Genomic DNA, 27,077 nt, shown 5'->3' with positions numbered 1-27,077 from the left:
ACTTCAGGCAGCAATAACGACCCATAGTGCCACTGATGGCAAATGCGGGGGTATTAGTTTGCTAGCGCTGCTGTAACAACCAGGGAGCTTAAACAACAGAAATTTATTCTTTCACAGTTCTGAAGGTTAGAAGTTCAAGATGAATCATCAGGGTTCTTTCTGAGGGTTAAGAGTGAGAGTCTGTTCCAGGCCTCTCCCCTAGCTTCAGGTAGTTTACCAGCAATCTTCAGTGTGTCTTAACTTGTAGAAACATCACCCCCATCTTGGCCTTCATCTTCACAAATTTCTCCTTTTTATAAGGGCACCAGTCATGTTGGATTAGAGCTCACCCTAATGACCTCATTTAACTCAATTATCTCTGTAAAGACCCTATCTCTAAATAAGGGCACATTCTGAGGTACTGGGGGTTAGGACTTCAACGGATTAATTTGGAGGTTGAGGCAGAGGACACAATTCAACCCTTAACAGTGGGAAAGAGCTAAGTCTGTAATCGTGGTGTCAAACCACGGTCCTGAGAAGCCTATGTATTCACAGATGACATAAGCCTGCGCGTCTTCCCAGAGAGGGCCCCGTGGACAGGATGCCATCTACCCTGCCTGTGATTAGAGCGGTGACACTTCTACCTTTTCACATGAGATTTCCCAAAAAAAGAAAATCATTGCCAGAAGAGGAAAAGGGGAATTGTTGTTCAATAGGTATAGGGTTTCAGTTTTGCAAGCTGAGGAAGCTCTAGAGATCTGTTGCACAACATGTGCCTATAGTTGACACCAGTGTACTGTGTACTTAAAATGGCTAAGAATATAAATTTTGTTATGCACGTTTTATCAAAATTATTTCATTTTTATTTTATTATTATTTATGGCTATAGCACCCGGTCTTCCTAGGTGGTCTCCCACCCAAGTACTAACCAGGCCCATCCCTGCTTAGCTTCCGAGATCAGACATGGGGCCTATTCAGGGCAGCATGGCCATAGACCATGGACTATGGTTCCACTGGGGTGTGAACCCAGGTTCTTCTGCATGTAAAGCAGACATGCTTACCGCTGCACTATGGAACCACATCCCCAATATTATTTTAAGAAGAGAAATTTGTCAGAAAACAACACTTTGTATGAAGCACTAATAATCCTGGTGAGCCCGTGCCAGCCATACTCGGCGACAGCAGCATTCGCACAGGAGGAAGAAGTACCAAGGGCATCCCGCTCTTATTAGATATGCGCGTTTTCTTCTTGCCATAAAATTCCAAGAGTCTATAAGAACTAATTGTTCTGTTTTACAAAATTGTTTTCCTTCCGCTCCTGAGTGAACCTGATTTTCTTAAGAAACATCCTGATTCCTAAAAGTGGTTTTTGTTCACTAACAGTCACAGGCATAGCATGAAACCTGCGAACTCCAGCTTTACTCCTTTTTACAGTTTTATAGTTTATGTATGCCTTTAGAAATACCAAAAAACAACCCACGAAGAAAATAAAATAATATCACTATCCTATAACTATATTCCTTTAAAATTAGAAACCAAAATGCATGTAAATAGACTCTCAAACTTTATTATTAAAGCCTATTACACAAGGGGGCGCTGGATTTACATATAATAGGGTGCCCGGACAAAGGACAGACATTTAGGTTAGCTTTAGCATATAATTTAACCTAAAATAAATGTTAGCCATTGTGTTTTTCAGAGCTGAGAACTGGCAATATTTACTAACTGAAGAGTCTTTTCACATTATGCATGGAATTTAATCTGTCTTTACAGCTTGAAATTCCATCTTCCTTTGAATCAATCCTCTCAACATATACATGCACACACACACTCATTCACACATATACACACACAGATACACCCACAAATGACTGGCAAATACATGCACATACCTCTCACTTGATCGGAAATAACAATGAGGTCTCAATTATGAAGCATTTTTCTTACCCATGTAATGTGTTATATATTAGATAATTAGAAGTAGTTGTCAAAAGAAATTAAGTAAGCTCTTTTGGTGATACAGAATGTCCTTAAAAAGGTTACCTGTTTACATGGTGGCTTCGTTTTCATCTATAAGGGAATTATGTGTCCTCAGGCATGCACAGTACATTCTGGCTGGCTTGTTCCTCCTGACTTTACACTCCCTCATCCCACAGAGTTATTTATGGGAACTATCAGACCAAATCAGCAAAGGAGTGAGAAGAACTATCTGGAAACATTCATGTTCTCATTTCAAAATTATCAAGTAAACGTTCAAAGTATAAAATTTGAATTTATGTAGCAGGAAAAAAAAAAATCAAGCTCTAATTAAAGTCCAAGGAGAAAATGTGTTCACAGTTCAAAATCTTTCTGTAGACTGAGTATTCAACTCATAACTTTGCAAAGATAACCAGAAATTTCACTAAATTTCTCCCTATCCCAATCACACAAGACTAGGTTAAAAACAGTGTAGGGTCTGGGGATAAAGGGATGTGGGGTTAAATCCCAGCTTCCGTTTTCTTACCTCTAAAACGGGATCAATGTTCTCAACATATTTGGTTTATTGTGATGATACTTTAAATGAGATAACGTTTGTACATCATGCAGGTCAAATAATATTTATGAAAGTTCAAATAGTCTTTTTTTTTTCTTTTTCTGTTTTCCTTTCTTCTTTCCTTTCTCCTCCTTTCTCCCTTCCTAAATTCTCTGATTTCAAAAAGTATCAGGCTTTAAAGAATGACGAGCTTTATACGTTGCTCTTAAAACCATGTTTAATATTTGGTTGTTTTTAACTGTCACCTTCTCCTTGCCCCTTTCCTGGTCACCTTGTTTACATTTGATCATGGGGAGTTCCTTGACAGCTGTCTCTAAGGACTTTGCAAAGTGTCTGGTGCAGACTAAGTGAATCAGCCAGCCATACTTAAAAGTGTATTTCAAAGGTCATATTCTTTTCCTGTTATTGTAAATTTCACATCTACCTAGAATGCAATGCGATAATCAACCATCTTAGGATTTTTAGTGGTAGGCAACAGAATCCATTCTACTAGTGTAAGACAGAGACTTTTTAAGGGGTAGAGGCAACCTGCAGAATTGCCGAGATGGCTGCAGAAACGGGTTGAGCTTCCAGGAGCTGCTGCCTCTTCCAGAATAGGAAGATGTCAAATCAAAAAGTCATTGTCACAGCTGCTGACACAAACATGCCACCTCTGCCATGATCTCTATTGGCAAAATGTATGTCATAAATCCTGCCTTTCCTTTCACATAACTCAGTTAGAAGTAAGAGCCTCTCTGAATGGTAGAACCTGAGTTATACTGGGAATTCTATTTTTAAGAGAGACTAGGAAATGTAATAAATGTAATTGCTAGTTTTACAGCACAGAATTTCAACTAAGCCAAGCCAAAGAATCTCTACATTCTTTCTTTGCTATTTGGTTTATTTTAATATAATTATTAGAGAGACTATAAACTTCGTTAAACACAAGTCAATGTTCTTTAACATTACTGGTGAGGAAGATGGACTATGCAAAGACTCAATAATGTAAAACTACATTTAGGACTAATTTGAAACTATGTATCTTGAATATTTTTCAAGTAACCAAATTCGATAATATTATATTAACTTTTTCTTTGAACAGGACTCTTATCATGCCTGTATATACAAAATATAGAATTTTAAATAATGAGGAAGAAGGGTCAGTGAATTATCGCTTTAAACAATTCTTCTTTATCACTGGTATTTCTTTAACTAACTCTGAAAAAGAGCTGGAAAGCTATAGTATCTAACACCTTGGATTGTAAAATATACCTGAAAAACCAAATAAGGTGACCTTGGCTAAGTGACAACATCACAGACTCTTACATGTTAAATGTGAGTATAGATATTATGGTTATCTACATAGAAACCTCAAGAAAATCTATAGATGGCTTATGAGATCTAAGGAGAGAGTTTACCAAGACTGTTGGACATAAGATCAATATACGAAAACCAACTGCTTTTTTATATGCTACCAACAGAGAAAGTACAGTTTTAAAATAAAACAAATTAAGAAATAAACCAAATAAAATATGTGCATGACTTGTGGAGAAAATTGTAAACTTTACTGAAGATATTAAAGAAGACTTAAATAAGCAGAGAGATGTATATGCTTATGTAAACATTTTATAATGTTTCTCTCAGATTAATCTACAGATTAAATATAATTCCAATTAAAGTGCCAACAAGATTTGGTAGAACTTGAAAGTTTAAAATCTACGTGGAGAAACAAAGGACCAAGAATGTTAAAAACAGTAATGGATAAGATCAAGACATATCCTACCAGACAGATATCAAAACTTATTACAAAGCTGTAATAATTAAAACAATGTGACAAGAAAAAAAAGGAAGTGAAAGAGAAAAGATATCCCAAGAGCAGATCCATACAAATTTGGTTATTGGTCATGTAACAGAGGTGGCAATACTGATCAGTAGGACTCAGGAGCAGTAAGACAACTGGTTATTCATACAGAAAAATATGCAATTGGATCTCTACTTCATATCATTATAAAAATCATCTTTAAGTGTATTAAAGATCTATATTTAAAAATAAAACTTAAGCATTTAGTGAGAAAATATCTTTGTGGCTTTGGGTAAGAAGGGTTTTCTTAAATAAGATATAAAATGTACACACCATAAAGGAAAGGATGATATATTTATCGGCATCAAAATTAGTAGCATTTGCTTGACAAATGACTGTGTAACAAAGTAAAAAGATAAGCTATAAATTGCGAAATGATTTTTGTACCAGGTATAACTGACAAATCAATAAAAAGACAGACAAACTAATAACAAAAGACAAAGAGGAAATTAAAAGGAAACTATTCTGTATAGCTAACAAGCTGTTACTTTTTAAAATATACACACACAATGTAAATATATGTGTGTGTGTGTGTGTGTATATACGCGTGCCTTACAGTTAAACTATACAGCTAAAACTTATCAGACTTCATTAACCAATATCACTATAAAAAATTAATTAATTAAAATTGAATCATTTCGTTAAAGTGAAAAAAAATTAGAAGCAAAACTAAATATCATGACCTAGATGCTTTATAAAAGAAAACACATTTCTTTATTTATGCCCATATGAAGAATCAAATTCTAAAAATCAAAGATGATGCATCTTGTGCCTCTACTTTGAAGAATATTTCTAATCTGCCACTTAAAGTACTTTATTACGTTAATGAATATAATATCAGTTTGAATAGATCATAATATATACCTCTATCTTATTAAGAATTTTTGCAATTTCTCCCAGTAATATATTTTAATAAACAATTTTCAATATAAAAAATAAAAATAAATAACATGCAAAGAACTTCTATAAATCATTTCTATGGTTTCATCAAATAAGATATGAAAAGCACAGACTATGAATAAAAGGAAGGTTAGGTTTGAGCACGTTAGAACTGACTATTGCACCACGACAGACACGAGAGAGAAAACGACATGGTGCAGAGTGGGAGACGTGTGATGTGTAATTGACAGAGGACTACGTTTGGAGAAGCTATGGAACAAGAAGCCTCGTTTACTTGCTTATGGTTTCTAAATTGGTATCACTTTGAAGACCAGTCTGACAATGTCTAGTAAATTGGAGATACTTATGCTCTTTAATCTAGCCATTTCTAGACATAGTCCATAGTCTTCAGAGAAACTCCCAGACCTGTACGCAGGAGGATATGTACAAGAATATTATTACGGTATTGTTTACAACATTAAAAAAACTTTAATCCAGTCAGCAACAGGAAATGAATAAATAAATTGACATATGTATACACTGAATACTATACAGTACTGAAAATGAGTGACCTAGACCTTCATGTATCAGCATGGATACACCTTAAAAGAAAGCATGAAAGCAATGTGTTGAAGGATAGATATAATATGATATTTTATAAAGCTTAAAAGCTTGCACAATACTCTATATTTTGTTAGGCTAGTTCCATATATATGAAGTAAAAGTATAAAGATAAGCATGGGAAAACTGCAGACCAGATTCAGGATGGTAGTTACCTCTTGAGAGCATGGTTTGAGGCAGGGCCCTGGAGTAGCACACAAAGGGCTCCGATCATATTGGTTATATTCAATTTCTCAAACTCGATAATGGATATGTGGGTATTTTTTCTATTATTTTCTACATCTTTGTAATGTGCCTGAAATGTTTTATCACTAAAAATAAATTAATCAAACAAAAAACTAAAAAATGGGATAATGAAGAGATTGCATCATTGATGAAAGAACACAGGCTCTGAAGCACAATCGGTCTGTTTTGAACCCCAACTTCTCCATTGTCAAATCATGTGACCTTGGCTAAGTGACCCCATCACAGACTCTACACAATAAATAAGGGTATTAACAGTACCCACGTGTACCCACTCCATGTCATCCCAGGAGAAAATGCTTTGCAGAGTATCTGGCCTATGGTAAACTTGCTTTCTGTGATTCAACACACTGATCTTTCAGAACGCCCGATGCTTTCTCTAACCACAGGACCTATGTACATGCTAATGCCATGTACCTTACCTCACAGCACTCATCTGACCCTGTAATTATGCATTTGACATGAGCAATTTGATTAATAGTCATCTTATCACTAGGCTGTTATGTTTTATAAAATCAGTCGGTATTATTTTTGCTCAATACTGTATCCCTAGAACTTACTAGATTTTCTAGCTTCTTTAGTACATTCTGGTTGAAAGTGAATGCATAAGCACTTAATACATAATAACTACTGATATCATTATTTTGTAATTTGACCAAGGTCATACAGCTGGAAAGTGAAAGAGTTGGGATTCAAAGCCATCTGAAAGAATGTAAAGGTCCTTCCACTTGGGCTGACACTGTGTAGCTAGGTCTCCTAAAGGAGGGTCATTTGGATCATCAAGTGTAATAGGACCATAAAAAAGAAATGTCTAAGCCATTGGTTCTCAATGGGGGGTGATTTTGCCCCCAACTGAAGACAATTGACAGTGTTTATAGACAGTTTTGATTGTCATGAGGGAGGGGGGATATGCTCTTGCCATCTATTAGCAAAGGTCAGGGATGCTGCTAAACATCTCACATGAGTCTCCCCTCAACAAAGAATTACCTGCCTCTAAATGTCACCAGAGCCGAGGTTGAGAAACCCTGGTCTAGGCCATCCAATCACGTGTCTTGAAATTCTTGCCTCTGGAAGCCAAGAATCTCACAGAGCAACCTCCTTTTTCCTCCAGTCATGATAGATGTAAGTAATTAGGCTACTCTCTAGTAAAGTCTCAGACTTCTGGATGTTCATCTAAGTTATTTTCAAGTAGCCAGCATCCTAAAGAACTTTGCTTTTTCCTTCCTTCCTTCCTTCCTTCCTTCCTTCCTTCCTTCCTTCCTTCCTTCCTTCCTTCCTCCTTTCCTTTCCTTTCCTTTCCTTTCCTTTCCTTTCCTTTCCTTTCCTTTCCTTTCCTTTCCTTTCCTTTCCTTTTCCTTCCCTCCTTTCTTTCTTTCTTTTCTTTCTTTCAAACTCTGATATTTTCTTGACCCATTTACAGGACTCTGGGTGAAACCTAATTCTTTCCATTAACTTTCAGGTTTTCATTTCAGGAGTTACTTCTGTTTTCTGTTTTAAGAAATACTTTTCAGTCATAGAAAGATGATAATAAAATATTTTAATGATTTTTTTTACACTATGGGTCTCTAAGGGCATAACTATACCTTTCACAGCTATACTCTCAGTTCTTTCTGTTGCTTTAGTGTAGTGTGCATTTGGATTTCACCCTAAACTGAGAGCAGTTTTTTCTCCCACCCACAGCAGTGCTGACGGCTAATGGGCTTATTAACTAAGCTCATTGCATCATTGCCACCTGGAGCCATCACAGTATACTGTGAGTCAGGGATGCAGAACAGGGATCCAGGAGAAGAGGATGGTTTGAATAGAAACATCAGCATTGCAGCGACCTCATGGGTATTGTTCTGGGTTCCAGAGTCTGGATGGAGATATTTTGGTATTACAGAGCGACAGGGAGTAAACAAGAGAGAAGTTAATAACCCAAGATATATGACGAAGGACTAGAAATGTCACTCAATAAAATATTCACTCAGTAAAAATTCTGCTACAAATGGACAATGTGACAGTTACCTTGAAAACAAATGAAAATGGACTTTTTACTGACAAAGGCGAATACCAATGAGATGCAGAATTTTCTCCACTCTGTCTCCACCATTTAGGAGCTAAACAAGCTACTTTGCTATTTACACTCCAGATTCCTCATCTTTAAAATGGGGCTGATGATAATACATACCTCACTAGAATATTATAAAGACTCAATGAGGCAATGAATGAAAATAGGCCGATCACTGTGCCTAACACATACCATTATTATCATTATTGCCATTATCAATCCCAGTCAGTTCTTCACTCTTCCTACCCTTAAAAAAAATCTGAAAGATGATCATTAAAGTTGAATATAAAATATAATTAAATAACCTAGAATGTTTTTATTTTCTGAAAACTTTCCTGGAGAACATTTTATTCCCTGAGGTAAAGGAAAATGCTTCTTTACCAAATGTATTTTGGAATGGAAGAGAAAGACAGCTTACTGATTGGAATTTATGTTCTCTTTTTTCCCTAATTTAGCCATCTTTTCATCTGACAAACTATAAACCCTTCAGTGTTGTGATAAGCTAAGACTCTCAGAGTAAAATCTAAAACCGAAAATGTAAGAGGACATTGATTATTGGTTGTATTTGTGATAGAAGAAATAAAAGTAACACTATCTAATCATATTATCCTAATTTTAAATTTACAGATTCATGCATCGCACACATGAATATATTAGGTGTTGTGTTGTTAGTGTTCTGAGGAAGGAAAGGTGTTTTTGCTTATCTTGTGTTTCTGGCACCTAATTTTACACCTACCAACTAGAAGGTTCCCTGCTACTTGTCAAGGGAACAAAATAGTTTCCAAATATTTAAATACTCAAATCAGGTCTCACATGACTATATAAACATTAAATAAAAAACCATGTAAACACCATATACTGAGTTTTAAAGGAAAACTTAATACGTTGTTTATTATCTGTGATTTTATTACTAAAAAAAGTAAGTAAGGCAAATTGGGTAGAATGAAACTGAATATTCTATTTCTAAGGGTCTGCATGGAACTAAGGACAGTGTGTTGTCATGGTGACTGTATGTGGGGTTGTTATGCACAAAAACAGTATCAGTATACAAAAAAAAAAAAGATTATTTGGAGAAATAGTCAACTATTGTTTTATCATTCAAAGGTCCTAACAATCATCATCTAAGGATGATGATATTGTAGTGAACTGGCCAGGCTTTTAATTTGAGGCTATGCACTATAAAGCCACAATCTAACAAAGCATTTAAAAAGCATTTAATGAGTACCCCTATGTACTCCCTAGGTTTAAGACTAAACAGCTAGGATTTACTACTAATGTAGACTTATTTACTGGTGTTGATAAGGTGGTGTCTGAGTTCATCTGGGTTGCAGATTGGGAAGCTTATAAACAGCAAAAATTTATTGCTCACAGTTCTGAAGTCTGAAAGCCAGAGCTGAGGGTTCCCACATTGTCAAGTGAGGAACATCTTCAAGACTGTAGACTTCTCATTGTATCCTCTCATGACAGAAGAATGAGCAAAGGATCCCTCCGGAACCTCTCTTAAAAGGACACTAATCCCATTCATGAAGGCTCCACACTTATGGGTTAAACACCTCCCAAAGGCCTCACTTCCTAATACCATCTCCTCAGTGGTTAGTATACCAACATATGAATTTGGAGAGTGCACAAACATTCAGATCATAGCACTGGATAGTTACTTGGCTTCTTTGATCCTCATTTGTTATATCATTATTCTAGAAGAGAGGATATAAGAATTAAAGAAGATATGTATTATAGCAACTTTATGCAGCATGTGTTGTTTCATGATTATGATGCTGATTATTATAATGTGCAAGGCCACAAATAGCACATGGCAAATGAACGGCATAGATTCTAAAGACAACTGGAGTCCGGGAACTAAGTGAGTCTGGTAGGGCTCTAAATTTATGATGACAGTCTTTTTCTTTGACTTTTTCCACTCTCAAACATTTATTCTCAATTTCATTTGGAAACATTGTCTTTTACTTCTTGCCCTTTGTCATTATACTGCAATGTCAAAGTATAGAAAAATTTTTTAGAGTTTTTTTTTTCTCTTGAAATCAACCCAGTTCATTGATGTATGAACTATAATTTGAAGTCAAACAAAAAGCCAACTATCTCTTAAGCAAATCATCACAGCCTTTTATGAATAATGCAATTAGTCCAAATTTAGTGGTAACATTTATGTGCAGTCTTAAAAAAATGAGACAATTTATTTTATACTACACACATGGTGCATTCATTAGTATTTTTAGCTGCAAGTAACAGGAAAAACAACTGACATTGACTTGAGAAGTAAGGATATCTATTAGCTCACATAATAGTAAGATTTCTGTGTTGACGTAATACCTCAATGATGTCAACAAGGACCCAGGTCTCTCCTGTACCATTGACTGTATCAGTATAAATTTTCTTATTCATATCCAGTGGGAAAGGCAGAAACCTTAGCTTTCCTTCTCATAATTTTTCCTTAAGAGTCTATCTTCATTCTCAGATGACCCTGGCAAGCCTTTTCTTGCTTGTCATTGATTGAAATTATTCTGGATCTAACCACTGCTGAAATTTTACTGAGAGAGGGGTGGGATTATTGTCGATTTAGGTTAATTTGTTGGAGTGGAATGGATGTTGATGTCTAACCAACAATGTCCAATATGTAGAGGGGATTTGGGATTTTATTTTAATCTTTAAGTTATTCTTTATTCATTTATATTTTATCATCTTGTGAATTGGCTCAGGTCTTCAACTCTTTTCAACACTTAAATAAAGATCTTAATTGACCACATCTGGGACACAAATTAGAGTCTAAAAATTTCTACTATAGTGACCCCAACAATTTTTCACCCCAAACGCAATATAATATAAGAGGTCATAGGAGCTCTTTTCTGTCTATATTCTTTTAGTGATCTCATCCAACCTTATGACTTATATAGCAACTGCTTATTGATGACCCCTGAATTTTTGTCTCTAGCTTATTTCTTTCCTGACACCAGAGTCTTATTGAAGAGCTTACTATTATCACCATTTAGGTTATCTAATAGACATCTCAAACTACAGACATTCATAACTACACTCCTGCTCTTTCTCCCAAGTCGTTCCCATTTAAACTCTTTCCCATGTCATGAAATGTCAACTCTTTCTAAGAAAAATTCAGAGGATCTGTTTATATCTCAAGCTTGGTCTATGTGCTTGAATCTCAGACATCATCAGAGTTCTGCCTTGGGACAGTGGGAACCTGTGCAAGTATTCATAAAGAGGTGCTTCAACTCACAAACTAATATTGATCTTTGAGTGTTTAATCCCTTTTGGAGAGTAAGAATTCCCAACAGAACAAGATTTATTTATTGCAGGTATCTTTACAAAAACAACAAGATTCAGAGTGTTATATTCTGCATTCAATCTCATTTATTCTCCCTAAGTTATAAAAATGGCAAGAGGATAGTTTACTTTCCCAGCATCATAAAAATCTCTTTCTGTTCATTAGAAATCTGTTTTCACTTCAAGAAGGGAGAGATTCCACATCATGATGTGGGGAGTTCATAGCACTGATGGAAGAAAAATGATCACTGATTAACAAGATATTTTGTAAATTTTAATTTAGAGATACAAATTTCTTTTTCTCCCCCCTGTAAGTCATGATGCTCTTAATTGCCTTAAGACAATCTGACAGCAGTCAGAGCAGGATAGATCTACCTAAGACAATTAAATGTGCTCATCTTATTTTCTTTCTGTCCTTTATGCTCTACTTACTCTAGACATCTTTAAATTATTAATTATACTACAGAGAAACCATTCGAAAGGACTATCTTTGCATACCACTCATAAAAAGCAAAAGCAGTCATAACTCACCCAAGTTTATCTTCTGACCCTTAAGGAGCCCCCCACCACGTCCAACAGCCTTCCTCTCAACCATATGCCCTGCCACTAATTTGGGCAACATTAATATCTATGTTGAAAATTTACCACTTGAGTGTCTCAGTTCTTGAAACTTATCAGTACATTGAGAGTCCTCAGAAAGCCAAATTAGTTAATAAAGTTAATGAATTAGAAAACAAATGGAGAATTAGAAATAACAAATAAAATCAGAGCTTTTTTTTCCCAAAAAGACAATACAATGAAAAAAAAAGCTAAGATTAAAAAGAGAAATAAAATAAAAATGTGTAACTTCATGAAAGTTGGCAGCAAAAAAGTTAGAAAAACCACAAATAGGGATTCCTTTGGAAGATCATAATAAAGAATCATGTAGCTTTTTGCCAATAAATTTGAAAATCTAGATAAAATGTTAATTTTCTAGAATATAAATTTTTAGAATAGATAAAAAACCTGAATATGAACCAATAATTATTGGAAAATTTAAAAAACGTATCAAAGATTCACTTCTGAAAAATGTGCCCCACCCAAAGAGCAGATGGCTCCTCTGTTATTTAAATTATTGCTGGACATATGAAAAAAGAAACTTTTCTGGTTCCTCTTAGAAAACTAGCATGATCTAATATCAAATCTGACAGAGATAGCATAAAAATAAAACATAGATCAATCTCACTTAAGAATACGATACTTTTTTAAACCATAAAATTTCTGATAGAATTTCCATGTCAAAATAATCTCACTTTTCTTCCTCTTCTTTCATAAACTCTCTGTTCCCACGCTGAGGTATGAAGGAAGGTTAAAGGAGCAGCAAGTGGAATTTTGGACTTCAGGAAAGGGCAGGGCAGAGCCTACATTGTAAACAAATTCTGCAGGGTTTATAGGTGGCTTGGAAATAATCACAGCCAAGCTTTAAGAACTAAGGGTGTTTTGAGATTTATTAGCTCGCAAAGCAAATAGTGATGATTAGCAGTTCATCTAGATTCTAGAGATTATAACCTAGACGCCTAGGTCTTTGGGGAAAAACACTCTCTGCTTTAGCTCCTGCACAGCTTGCACGTGATGGACTTTATTAGGCAGATTCTCAGGCTTGGGATGAGCATATCACAGTAGTCAAGATCGTGACTAACTCTTGGCTTTGTCTAAGATAACATTTTTTTTTCTGGATTATGCTCAGAAAATTTGATCCAAGGCAAGAGTTGATAGCAATATGAACACGGAAGTATTTCTTAATAGCTAGTTTAAAAGTGAAAGAGAAAGGTTGTCAGATTCAAGTGGGAAAGCATTAGAAATCATCCCCTACACATATAAACACTTCAAATCATGCCATGACTAAGGTTTCATGAACAGATTTTATTTTATTTTGTGTTTTATTTTAGTTGTTTTGTTTTGTTTTTTATTAAATTTACTGGGGTGGCATCGGGTAATAAAATTATATTGGTTTCACGTATACAATTCGATATCACATCTCATATATATCGCATTATATATTCACCACCCAAAGTTAAATTCCCTTCCTCACTATGTACCGGACTCCCTAGACTCTTATTTTAGAAGCGCACTAGGTTGCTGTAGCAACCTTTTCTATCCCATGGGGTCTCTTGCAACATAACCTTATCACTACCCCGTCAACGGCAGGTGGTGTCTGTTTCCTCTCCCCTTAAATCTGGGCTGATCCTGTACCTTATTTCTTTGTAAACCTTTATTTTTAAATAATTTTAATTTAGAGAGGAGTTGCAAATGTGATGCAGTGGCTTTTTGTGTTCCCCTCACCCAGCTTCCCAATGTTAACATCTTATTTAACCAGGGTCCATTCTTCTGAACTGTTTTGATCAATAGAACTCAATGATGGTGTGTAACTTCTTAGACCATGTTTGGAATACTCTTCCTTAGAGCCCAATTTCCATGCAGTAAAAAGCCCAGGCAACCACATGAGTGATGTGATTGGTGCAAGAGATGCATTTAGAGAAGAACCAAGGCTCCCAGCTGACAGTCCCAACTGAGTTCCCACCAGCAGCTAGTGCCAACTGCCAGCAATGCAAGTGAGGCTATTTTGGCCCTTCCAGCCATTCCAGCACCCCAGCTGACAGTCCAGGACAACCACCTGGTGAAACCGCAGCGTTGTGAGGAATAAAAATTTTCATTGCTTTAGGCCAGTAAATTTTGGGGCAGTGTTCTATGCCCCAATCCATAACTGTAACTAGTTTGACATTTGTACTGTGTACTAAGTAAAATTAATCCACATAGAAAGAAGAGGAAAGGATACCAAAAAAAAAAAAAAAAAAGTTTAGATAAGCACATTCTATCCCTCTAATTTAAGCATGCCAGCCTATTTTATTATCAGACTAAACATAAAGCAAAGGTCTTTTTAAGTGATAAACCTTAGCTTTGGCAGTTGGACTTCAAAGATCAACCTGACTAATAGGAAAAGGCCCACATGGAGCCTTTTAAATTCTGATTTGAATTAAATAAAACATACTTGCTTGCCTATTCAAAAATTATATTTTAAAAAAGAATCTGCATCACCTGAACTACTGTGATTAGTGTAGTATAAGCCCTGAGAGAGTCCCCCCCCCCTTTTTTGTAATGCAAGTGCCTGACTGCTGAGGCATCCACTTCAAGATGGCTATCTCAAATGAACAGTGCCAGCAGCAGGACTAGATAAAGAGCTGGGCTGGCTGCCCACGCTGAGGCTCCTTTGTTTCAGAGATCTTGGTTGATTTCAATAACTGACCATTTGAGCTACTCGTTTTCTTGTTTTTTCTTTTCTTGTGCTTTAAATTACCATTCTTATGCTTTATATTCACCAATAAAGAGTAAGCTTGCAGAGGAAACCTTAGGCCCCCAACCTCCACTCCAATAAAAGCAGAACCCCAGGCCCATTATTCCTCTTTTCTTTCTCCTTTCTTTACCTTCCCGTGTGGCCTCAAGGTGTGCTGTGCAATTTCCAGGGCCTGTAAGTAGTATACCTGTATCTTTTTCAAGTTTCCGGATGGTTATTGCTGAAGGACCTCTTGCAATCCTAACGAGAACCACAAGGGCTAGTCCAGACACATCATTGGTTATTGATAGGCTGAGACCAGCACAAAACAGTCACACATTTCCTCTAAGCTTAGCTGTGAAATCAAGAGCTACAAAAATGGCAAATTAACAGGACTCTTTGTAATGTTCTCTCGATTACCTGGATCAGGAGACGACAAACTTATTTTCTGTCAAGAGCCAGATAGTTTAGTGTCCGTAGGCCAACAGGTAAAATCAAGGATATTACATAGGAACTTATATAACAAGAGAGATATTTTTTATTGATAAAATTCAAAGTATTTTAATAATTGAGTACAAATGTAGTAGTCACTAGCCACTTGTGGCTGTTGAGAACTTGAACTGTGACTAGTGCAATTGAGAAACTGAATTTTTAATTTCATTCAATTTAAATTAAAATAGTAACATGGCTAGTGGCTACCATACTGACTAGAACTCTAGAGTAGCAGCAAAGAAAATACAAAAAGAGGCATAGATGAATATAGTTAGATTCAGGTTATCGTTTTTGATAAAATACCACATAAATGGTGTTGTGATCTTCTTAAAGTATCATGTCTAGAGGCACATAATGTCTGTTTTCCCTTATTGATTATGTTAATCTTGAAAATTTGAATAACGTCTATTTTCTCCACTGCAAAGTTACTATTTTTCCTTGTATAATTAACAAATAACTTCTGGGGAAATTCTTTAGATAATGTAATATTATTTCCCTCATCAAACTGTCCCCTTATTATGCAAAATACTACCATTGATGATTTCAATTACCATATTGATGATTCTTGCCTGAATCTATTTTAATATGATATTCTAAGTGATAATTTTTAAAAACTCCATCATTTATCTGCATTTGTCAATAGGCATTCTACTACAAGGAAGAGCCCTCGAACAAAAATTCCTTCTTCCTTCTTTCCTTCCTTCCTTCCTTCCTTCCTTCCTTCCTTCCTTCCTTCCTTCCTTCCTTCCTTCCTTTCTTCTTTCCTTCCTCCCTTCTTTCTATTTTTCTGGCTTTCAGTTTTTCTTTCTTTCTTAGCAGTATGGACTCTTGGATTCTTTTTTTTTTTTTTTTATCGAATTATAACTAATTATTGTCCTTACCTAGTCTGATGTTCAAACTGTCCTAGATTTGGCTGGTGGGAGAGCTGGCTCCTGCATCATTTTGACATGCCCCAATTTTATTTTATACATTTCCTTAATTTTTGGTACAACAAAACGTTCCAGGCTTTTTTCCCCCTTTTTTTTGTTCTTTTCTGTTCAGTCATGGGCTCAACTATTCTCTAAGAATTTCTGCTTCTTTTTAATGAGAAAAAGATTTGGAAACCAATATCTGGGCAATGAATTACACATTAAACATGAAAACACAGATAGGATAAAAGAAAAAGGTTGAAAATATTATATTAATCAAATAATAATCATTAAAAACCTTGTACAATTATATTAAAATCAGATAAAATAGACTTCAACATAAAGAATATTGCCAGAAATAAAGTAGGATGGTTCATAATAATAAATGGGTCAATTCATTAGAAATGTATAACAATACTAATAATGTGTGCATCTAATAACTTTGCTTCAAAAGAAATGAAGCAAAAAAATAGGTAGGAACAAAGAAGAAATGAACAAATTCATAGTCATCAGAGATTTTAGCATACATCTCAGTAATTGACAGGACAGATAGACATAGGGGAGAAATATATGATCATCTCAGTAGAAGTCAATAAATAGTAATAAAATTCAACCACTGCACATGTTAAAAAAAAAATCTCAGCAAACTAAGAAGAAAATTTTCTCAAGCTGACTACAGATATCTATCCCCCCAAAATCTTTGCAGCTAATATTATACTGTAAAATATTGGATGCCTTTCTTCTAAGATCAAGAAGAGGGCAAAGATGTCCATTCTCACTATTTTTATTCAATACTATAATAAAAGTCCTAGATCATGTAATAAAAATAAACATCGTAAACATTGGGAAAGTATAAGTAGAAACATCATTATCTGCAGATGACTTGATTATATAAGCAGAAAATCCAAAAGAATCTACAAACTACTAGACCTAAGCAAGTGAATTTAGCAGTTATTTAATATGAGGTCAATATTTTAAAATGTCAATGGCATTTCCATATACATGCAATAAACCATTGTATAATCAATTTTTTTAAAAAACTGAAAAATAGCCAATACCTAAAAGTGAATTAAACAAAAGAAAAACATATTTTTCTACATTGAAAACTACAAGAGAAAACTACAAACAAATTGCTGCTGAGGAAAAATTTAAAAGGGCCTAAGTAAATGCTCATGTATAAGATCCAATGCTGTTAAGTTGATTACAGTTCACCTCCCTTGCTGCCCCTCCCCCCAGCCAAATACTAGCAGCATCTGTTTTGTAGATATTGGTAAACTGATTTTTAAAATATATATAGAGAAAAGAACCTGAAATAGTCGAGATGATCTTAACAAAGAAAAAACTGGAGGAAATATACTCAAAGATTTCAAGACTCATCAAAAAACTACACTAGTTAAAACAGCAAATTTCCTATTTAGCATAATGATAAACTCATAGATTAATGAATCAGAATAGAGAGCCCAGATACTTGATGTTCAACAAAGATGCCAATAAAATTTAATATGAAAAAGTTCTCTTTGATAAATTGTGCTGAAGCAGGTAGATATTCACGGAGGAAAAAAATTAACCACAGACAAAAATTAATTTAGAAGAGATCATTGACCATAGATGAACACTAAAACTGTAAAGTTTCTAGGAGATAGAAGAATATCATTTTGACTCCAAGACAAACAGAAAATTCTTAATAAGGTATAAGAAGAACCAACTATTAAAGAATCCAATCATAAATTGAATTTTGGCCAAATTTACCTTTATGTAAGGATTTCTAACACTACTTTCATTTTTTTCAGGTCTTAAAAAGCGGATGTGATAGGTCTTATCTTTGAGTTGTCTTTTTTCTTTGCCTTCATGGCCATAGCTATGATTCAGTGAGAAACATTTTCATCATCCCACCTGCATTGTTTGGGCTCTATTCTTTCAATTCTGCTTGCAAATTGGCCTGTTTTTTTCCTGAGGTCGTTCTTTCTTACAGCAATTTGTTCATGCTATCAATATTCTGCCTTGAAATATCTTTCTGTGTCACTGCATTACCTGAGTGAAAAACATTTGGCAAAATTAGCTGAATCAGACAACTTCATATTCCATAGAAAAAGGAGGCCAGATCAGCATTAAAATCCTTGTACATAAGCTATTTTACTTTTTTTTTTTTTAATTTTAGGCACACTAGATCAGCAATCCTTCTTTCTCAAACTTTTTTCCCCCTCAAAGATTACTTACTAAAATCTTATAGACCAGTGTGGGGAAAAAGGTTGATTGATGATCAGGCATTTGTACAGTTTCATCTTTGCACAATATACAATGTATAATGATAAAATTCTAGGAAATAAAAGATAGCAGAGGCCTTGATGTTTTTCAAATGGCCACACCTTGTTTATCTTAATGCTGAAAATAATGCTATTTATTCATATGAATGAATCTTCATTATAGAGCTTCTGCTATTCTCTGCTTGCTTTGATTTCTTCTGGGTTTTAATTAATAGTCTCTGAAAGTTAGATAAAAAAGAAAAAATAGCTAGAGGTCCTCCTACCGCAAACCTTTTTTTTTTCTTCTTCTCTTATTCTCTCTTTTTTTTTTTTCCACCGATAGTAAAACATGAACACTCCAGTCGCTTGGCTGCTGTAGCATAAGAAGAAAACACATCCACCCGCCCATGCCGCTCCCCCTGAATTATTTCCCGCCGTCACACAGCTCAGCCTGCCAAGGTATGGGACTATGAAACTCACTTCACATTTCATTCCTCCCTCTGTTCAGCACTCCCTTCAGATTCTTAAAAGCAAGAAACCTGCCACAGCTGACATTTTTTTCAAGCAAGTAGACTCTGTATTTAGAGGGTATTTAAGATTTGAAATCACCACCCTAAATGATGTGTATATCTCTTCCTCTTGGGCTTCCTTAACTATAGTAGGTCATTTTCAAATGCTACACAAAGCATCTGAGAAAAAGCAAAGAGAATATGGTATTTGGAGGGTAAAGAGGAGATTAATGTGAAGGTAGAACCAACCAATGAAATTAAAAGGTAAGGCAATCTTGTAACTTTATGTAAATCAGTGGCAGATCAAGCAAATACCCCTTCAGACCCACATTACAGGACACAATTTTGTGAGAACAAAATCAGCTGAATTTAGGGGGATGGTGATTTTATAACTTCATCTTGCCTTTAGCACACATCAAATATTGTGTTCTCTTCGGTGAGTTTCACTGAATAAACAAGTTTATTCCTGAGGATATGTTATTTCTCTTTGAGTACAGCCACTGAGAGCTGGTGATGGTTTGTGTTTCAGTAAGCTCACTCTGAATTCTTGAAATCTTGATTTGCTTTCACCTTATTTAGATAGAAGACCCAGTCAGAAAGAAATACAGAACGTGTCTGTTCATCTGGAATCAAAATACTTGGAAAAGCAAAATAAGTTGACTAGGATAAACCGATAACATTATTTAGAATGATGACCATGAAACACTACTAGAGGACCTAATTTCTGATTTCTGAAAAAAAATAATTGCAACGATTGTAATTTTAGTGTGAAGAGTTGACTTATTATATTTAAATTATTCAAAAAGTGGTCATTCATTAATTCAATTAACCAACATTTATTCAACGTCTATCAAATCTTGTCTCAGTGAGAGACAATGGACAAAATTACCCGAAAAGTAGAATCAAGATTAAGATCCCTATAGGACCTAACCCGATAGAATAAGACAAAAACAAAACTTTAACCCTGAGCCTAACTGACATAGGTTTGCAGACCTGCTTGCATCTTTTCTTAGCAAATACAATAACTTTTCAAGTTCACTTTAACAAGTAGACTGACCTTTCAAAGTCATGACCACATTCTCAGACAATGCCAGGCAATATATCTATAATTTAATCGGATGTTTTAATATATCCAAGTTATGTTAATGAATCTGTACTTGTTATGTTCATAAGGACTCGCCTAATTATAGTAACGATCAGCTTTGTAATTCCAGTTTAAAATGTATAACTAACTAATTGAAAAAATAAAGATGAGAAAACTGAAAGCAAATTTTTAATAAAATGTATAATTGACTAATTTATATTTGTGATTTTAAAATAAAATCTTATTAAGTTTATGTACAGTTTGAGTACACTTAAGAGAATTCAAGTTCCTGCAATATTATGGGGTTTTTAAAATATTTTTAGAGTATTCAGGAAGGTTTCTTTCAGTTAAGTCACATAGTTTACATGCCAAATGAATTCAAATGAATTTATAATATTTGAAGACATTTTAGAAGTTTCACAATGGGACATATTGTTTAAAGCCAATATATTTTCTAATACCAAATTCCTACAAAAGAGTTTCCTCTTGTCATGAATTTGCTAATAGCTATTATTCTTTTTTTTCCTGGGGATTTAACTGGTCACTGCCAAGGGCAGGAGGAATTCTCCCTGAACTGGATGAAGAAGAGTCTGTTAATTATTAGCAACAGTGATTAGCTCAACAATTTCTGAACAAACTCTGCCTTGAAAACCACCTATATCACCTGTCAGCGCTGAGCTGCCCATGGTGCTTTCTCTGCCACTGGATTGCATCCAGATAAGTGGCTAAGCACCATTGAATGAGGGACACCACTACTACTCAGGAAGATTACCTGAAGAAAGGGACCTGAAATCTATTGCCAGGTCTTCTTCTTTAAGTGACAATAACAAAATAAGCCCTGGGTCCTAGAATGCAAAATTCCTCTCCATTCCGCCTCAAGGGATAAAAAGGAAAAGAAATAAGATACATATGAAAGAATATGAATAAGGCAAAAAAGATATTCTTAATATCATCAGGTCTTGCTCATGGACCTAGCCTACCCTTCCCATGTGTTTCTAGAAATATGCACATATACTCTTGTGGGCAACAGCCCAGTCTCTGGTATTACCCTAAGCTGTGCCTTTTTCCTTCTCTTATCTTTTCTAGATTCTTCAACCCATTTCCTCTGTACTTCAGCTCTCATGGTTTAGCTCAGGCAACGTTGCTCTGATGATACATTCTATTCTCTTTGACTTAGAAAGCCAGAGACACCCACTCTGTTTCACTGGCCATTGTTACTTCCAGATGCAGACTCACATTGACTGGGCAACCAAGCTCAAAACTTCCTCTCACCCGGCAGGGCAATCATTCACCCTATCTCATCAGCTTCCTTTCTTCGTGTGTATCTTAAATGTTAATTTCCTTAGAATTCTCTCATCTCTATACAAACTACTACTAGTAGTAGACCTATAATATTGTCCGATCAGGTCCCTTTCCTCCTTCTAGGATATCACTGGGATCCCACTGATTGCCAAAAGTCGGATTAACCATCTTCTTACTCTGATTCATTACCTTGGCATCAGGTGACTGGCCCAGGGGAAGCACCTAATCTCCACTTGGGTCAGTAGAGCCATTCTTCAGCTTACTTTCTAACTGGAATTGAGAAAAAATAATCCTTGTTACAGGTCGAATTGTGTTAAGAGTATGTTAACTAATTGCCTCAAATTCGTGAATTTTTATTTTCTTCTGTTATTGATTTCTAATTTTACTTCACTTTGGATAACTTCAAACTTTAAAATTTTGGATAACTTCAAACTTTAAAATTTTATTGAGACTTGTTTTATATCCTAACATATGGTCTATCCTGGAGAATGCTCCATGTATACTTGAAAAAAAATGTGTATCCTCATGCTGGTTTCAAGTGGAGTATTTTGTATGTATCTTTTAGGTCTAGTTTATTGATAGTATTATTTAAGTCTTCAATTTCCTTACTGTTCTGTTTAGTTGTTCTGCCCATTGTAGAAAGTAGAATATGGAAGTATCCAACTACTATTATAGAACTGTCTATTTCTCTCTTTAATTCTGGGGATTTTTGTTTCATGTATTTTGGGGCTCTGTTGTCAGGTGAATATACATTTATAGTTCTCATATCTGCTTAATACTGAAGCCTCTCTCTATTCAAACTTAAAGCAAGCACAGCTTTTCCCAAGATGCCCAGGTAATCTAATAACAGATTGGGTAGTCTGATGTTTTACAGTTTAATATTAACATAATATTTGGGATATATACCATAGTTGTTATAATGCAGGGTCTAGAAGTTTTTGTAAATTAACTTACATAAAGGAATATAGAATTTTTTTTTAACAACAACAACAAAAAAGAATAACTAAAACAATGAAATAGACTCCTAACCAAATTTGGGATGAAAATCAATCCTAGGAGAACCTCAGAACTTCCTCCTTTGTGAAAGTGCTATAATATGCAATTCATATGTATACATAAGATTATTTAAAGAGGCGGCTCTTATAGTAAATGAATTTTATCTATGTAAACACCTGTCATGATGCTCTTAGTAATTTTGTAATCCAAAAGGTGAATGTACTATAAAGCATTAAAAGTGCATTTTCTAATGGAAAAATAATTTGATCTAGTTCCAAGCAGCGAATGAACAACAGCTGTGCCCTGTTCCTTTGCTACTTCTTTATAGTGTCCTCCCGTGTAATCCATCCCACTGCCCAAACGTGAGAGGTGCTGCTTCTTCAAAACTTTAAGGAATGTGGAGGATTAATTCCCTGTGCCTTTGATGCCTGTCAGAAAGTTTCGGTAGACTAATAAAGAAGCCTGAATGACTCAGAGACTCTTTAAATAATAAGACGGCCAAAGTTAGAAGGTATAAAGCAGCTTGTTAAAAAGCAAATATAAAAAGAAAAGGTCCTGTTTGCTGTTTAAGTATGGACTGTATTCGGGTGCTGCAAATAGGTGGAAATAACCCCCAGGCTCACAGGGAATTGATGATCCATAAATATGCATTGGTTTGACTTGCTTTCACTTACTACATCTGCTCAGTCCATAATTCCTCCACTTGGAAATGCACTGTTCCCTCCCTGGAACAGAGAGTGGACGAGGCCAGTTATAGTGAGTAGCCTAATTCTCCCTTTGTGTCACCACTTCTCCCGACACACACACACACACACACACACACACACACACACACACACACACACTTCCCCCACCCCCACCCCTCTCTCTTTCTCCTAATTAGCCCTCTGTGGCAATGGTTAATGGCTCCAGAAGTGAGGCTGGGGCTGGGACTTCCAGCACCAGACCTGAGACTGGCCAGAGAAGCTGGAGTGGGCCACTCTGGCAAAGGAACAAGTGGGTTGATCAGAGGAGGGTGCAGGTGGTCTGAATCCTCCAGGGCTCTGCTAAGCTGTGGCCGGCCTGCACTGCCAAAAATGAAAAAGCAGATAGATGCAGAAAGCGACAACAGAGAGGGCAGCAGCTGGGACAGTCTGATGAGGAAGGAGAGAGGTGGGGACTGGCCAAGCCCATGTAGGCAACGTGGATGTTTATATAACATTTAGTCTTCACTATGCTATTTATGTTTAAGCAAATGAATTATCTAGGAGGCAGATATTATCCCCAGATAACATAATTATTCTCACTTATGTCTATAAATGAAGAAATTGAGGCTTGCCTAAGATCACAATTTTATTAAGGCTAGAGCTGTAACTCAAACCTACAGCATGTCATGCCTCTTAAACTTTTGCTATTTACAGGGGCCCCAATCCCTGGGCCATGGTACTGGTCTATGGCCTGTTAGGAACCAGGCCACACAGCAGGAGGTGAGCGAGGCAAGCTTTATTTGTGTTTGAAGCTGCTCCCCAGTGCTAGCTAGCATCATCGCCTCAGCTCTACCTCAGATCATCAGGCATTAGATTCTCATAGAAGCACTGGTCCCTGGTGCTAAAAAGGTTAGGGACCGCTGATTTAGAATATTAGCAGCAAGTCGGCTGCGGATCAAAACATGATGCAGTAATATGTTTTCCAATGTGGCCGGGGCTGAGTTTCTGATGGGGAAGGATGATAAGAAATCTGGCCGGGCTTGTAGGCTGTTGTTAAGTATTTATAATTTATCCTAAAGGAAATGATAGCAACGCATTTGAGTTTATGTTCTAAAACAGATATCAGCAAACCATGGCTTGTAGGCCAAATCTGGTCCACTGCCTATTTTGTAGTGTAGACGACATTTATTTGCATGTTCTAGTCTGAATTTATGCTACAATAGCGATCTGACTATTTTCAACAGAAACTACAGGGCTCACAAAGCCTAAGATAATTACTATCTGATACTTTACCAAAAAAAATATTTACTGACCTCTATTTTGGAAAGATCTCTCTGGCTGCGATGTTCTTTAAAAGGAACCAAGATGAGAGACAGTAGGCCAGCAGGAGGCTACCTTAAAAGTCTTAGTAAGAGATGACAAGAGTCCGAAGTTAATTTTGAGCAATGGCAGTGAGGGGAGGTGCACAGGTTTAAAACACTGAGGTGAAGACTTTAACAGACCTGGAGCCTGGCTATGTGAGTCGAGGAGGTAGAAAGATAAGAGTGATTACAATTACACTAATAGGTTCTTTATCATGGTAATTAAAGGCACAGGATTAGATGCTTCGCTCAAAAAGAAAATGAAGAGAGAGGAGGCCCCAGGAAGGTCCTTTTAGAACATAGTTGTATAAGAGCAGGCCGAACAGAGGGTAGCACTCAGAGAAGATGTAAAAGGAGCTCACAGACAGCAGAGAGGACCACCAAAGGGCAGTAACGTCAAAGTCACCACTGGATGGAGGTGGGGACTCGTAACTTGCCATTGGATTTGTGGAGAAGGAGAAGTTTCTGGGGAAAGGCAAGGGGCATACCCCAGACTCTGTTGAGCAGAAGAATGACAGAGAGGTGAGGAAGTGGGGAGAGAACTTAGACGTGACACTTTCAAACTGCTTGACTCTGAAAAGAAAGGTAGAGATAGTAAGACAGCTGCAGGGAAACCGGGATTGAGTGAGAATTTCATTCTTTAATTCTTAGGGGTGTTTTGTTTTGTTTTGTTCTGTTCTGTTCTGTTTTGTTTTGTTTTGTTTTAATAGAGGAACTCTGTGAGCAAGCTCAAATGATGATGATGATGAACCAGTAAAGGGAGCAGCTGAAGATACAGGTGCAAGTAAGGCTAGCTGATGGAGGAGGACTGCCACGGGGGCTGGTGGGAAAAATCTAGAACAAGTAGAAAATGGGATCATCGATTGAGACTGAGGGAGAATGCCACAGAACCAGTGGTTTGAAGAGTCCTTATAGAAGATGGAAAAGAGAAAGATAACTAGGCAAATCCAGAATTGCTAGGCAAAAGGAAAGTTCCAGCTGAAGATCTGTGAGTCGTGTGATTTTCTCCACCATTGTGAAAGGTTTTAGTAGAAAACTAAACACACTATTTCGAGAATGAGGAGTTGAAATAAATAACTACAGCTGACAGGAATGCTATTTAAAATTTTTAGTATAAGAGACATCTATTCTTCTACTTCTGTGACTATAATAATTCTTGGCCTTGAATCAAATTAGAGCTTGAAAAGACTACACATGGGAACCACAGAGACTTAGCCCCTCATAGATGTGTCTTCCTTTTAAGTTTTAATTAAATTTTTTGCCCTTTTCAAGATACCCAGAGAGGGGTCCATATGGCATTATTCTAGGTTTCTGCTGTAACTTAAAGGGAAATGTTCAAGATGGCCAGAGCCCTTGATGTCTTCAGACGAAGGAGGATGATATCCTCAAATTCCTTGCAGCAGTAACCCACCCGTATGGCACCAACCTTGAATCCCAAATGGCACAGTACATCGGCAAAAGGGAAACTGATGGCATCTACGTCATAAATCTGAAGAGAACCCGGGAGAAGCTTTGCTGGCAGCTCGTGCTATGTTGCCCATTGAAAACCTGGCTGATGTCAGTGTCGCATCCTTCAGAAATACTGGCCAGCGAGCTGTGCTGAAATCTGCTGCGCCCTCTCAAGTCGCTGCTATTGCTGGCCGCTTCCCTCTTGGAATCTTCACCAACCAGACCCAGGCAGCTTCCCAGAGCCAGGACATCTGGATGTTACTGACCCCCAGGGCTGACCACCATAGCTCTGTGTAACACAGACTCTCCTCTGCACCATGTGGACATTGCCATCTCGTACGACAGCAAGGGCTCACCCTGAGCTCACCCACCTCTTTCTCCACAGTCCTGGGTGCTGGAGAGTATTTCTCACTCAGTGCATTCAATGTGGTGGATGCTGGCCCAGGAAGTTTTGCCTGGGTGTGGCACCATCTCCCATAAACACCCATGGGAGGGCATACCTGATATTCACTTCTACAGAGATCCACAAGAGACTGAAATAACGAGTAGGCTGCTGCAGAAAAGGCTGTGACTAAGGAAGAATTTCAGGGTGGATGGACTGGCCCAGCTCCTGAATTTCCCGCTACTCAAACTGAGGTCACAGACTCACCTGAGGTGTGCGCGTGCCTGCCACACCTATCGCCGTGCCCTACTGAAGACTGGCGCTTGGCCTGACACTGAAGACTGGTCTGCGTTTCCCATCGCTCAGGTCACCGAATGGGTGGGAACAACCACTGAATGGTCTTAAGCTTTCCTTTCACAGACTTTTAAATAGAAACAAGGTAGATGGAAAATGAAGTTTCTAAAAAAAAAAAAAAAAAAATTCTGTTTTCTTCTAGTCTGTCAACGAAAACCCATAGAATTTGTAGTAAAGACCCTAGCTTGGGCCTAAGCTGTGTTAAACCAAAGGTTTCAACGAGTCTGATGATGCCTGGAAGACTGATAGGGGAGACTCTAGGAGAGTCTTTCCATGAGGGTTGTGGAGCCAGATGAGAAACACATCTTGAAGGACAAGAGAATCAATGTATTGACATATTCAATGTTGATACAAGTTCATCGATTATTATGTCACCAAATTACCTATGAGGCAATGAACACAAGGTATAAGTGTTACTGGAGCCAAGAGTTACAACTTCAGTGCTTGCTTTTTAATAGCCAAGCATTATTCCAGGTCCTTGAGCTACATGGTCTCACTTAATGCAGAAAACTTCTGAGGAGGTATTGCTATTGTTCTCCTTTAATAGATAAAGAAACTGAAG

General features: G+C 36.6%; 2 pseudogenes; one reads left to right on the top strand and one right to left on the bottom strand.

The window, feature by feature from the left end:
- Positions 1 to 859: 859 nt before the first annotated feature.
- On the bottom strand, positions 860 to 975 carry LOC118605395 (annotated as a pseudogene).
- A 6,815-nt stretch (positions 976 to 7,790) lies between these two features.
- LOC118615007 lies at positions 7,791 to 26,608 on the top strand (annotated as a pseudogene).
- Positions 26,609 to 27,077: the final 469 nt, after the last annotated feature.

The sequence above is a fragment of the Rousettus aegyptiacus genome, unplaced genomic scaffold, assembly GCF_014176215.1.
Source record: "Rousettus aegyptiacus isolate mRouAeg1 unplaced genomic scaffold, mRouAeg1.p scaffold_m13_p_1, whole genome shotgun sequence".
In the NCBI taxonomy this organism is placed as follows: domain Eukaryota; kingdom Metazoa; phylum Chordata; class Mammalia; order Chiroptera; family Pteropodidae; genus Rousettus; species Rousettus aegyptiacus.
Note: the sequence above shows the minus strand (reverse complement) of the source record. Positions and strands in the feature narration are given on the sequence as shown.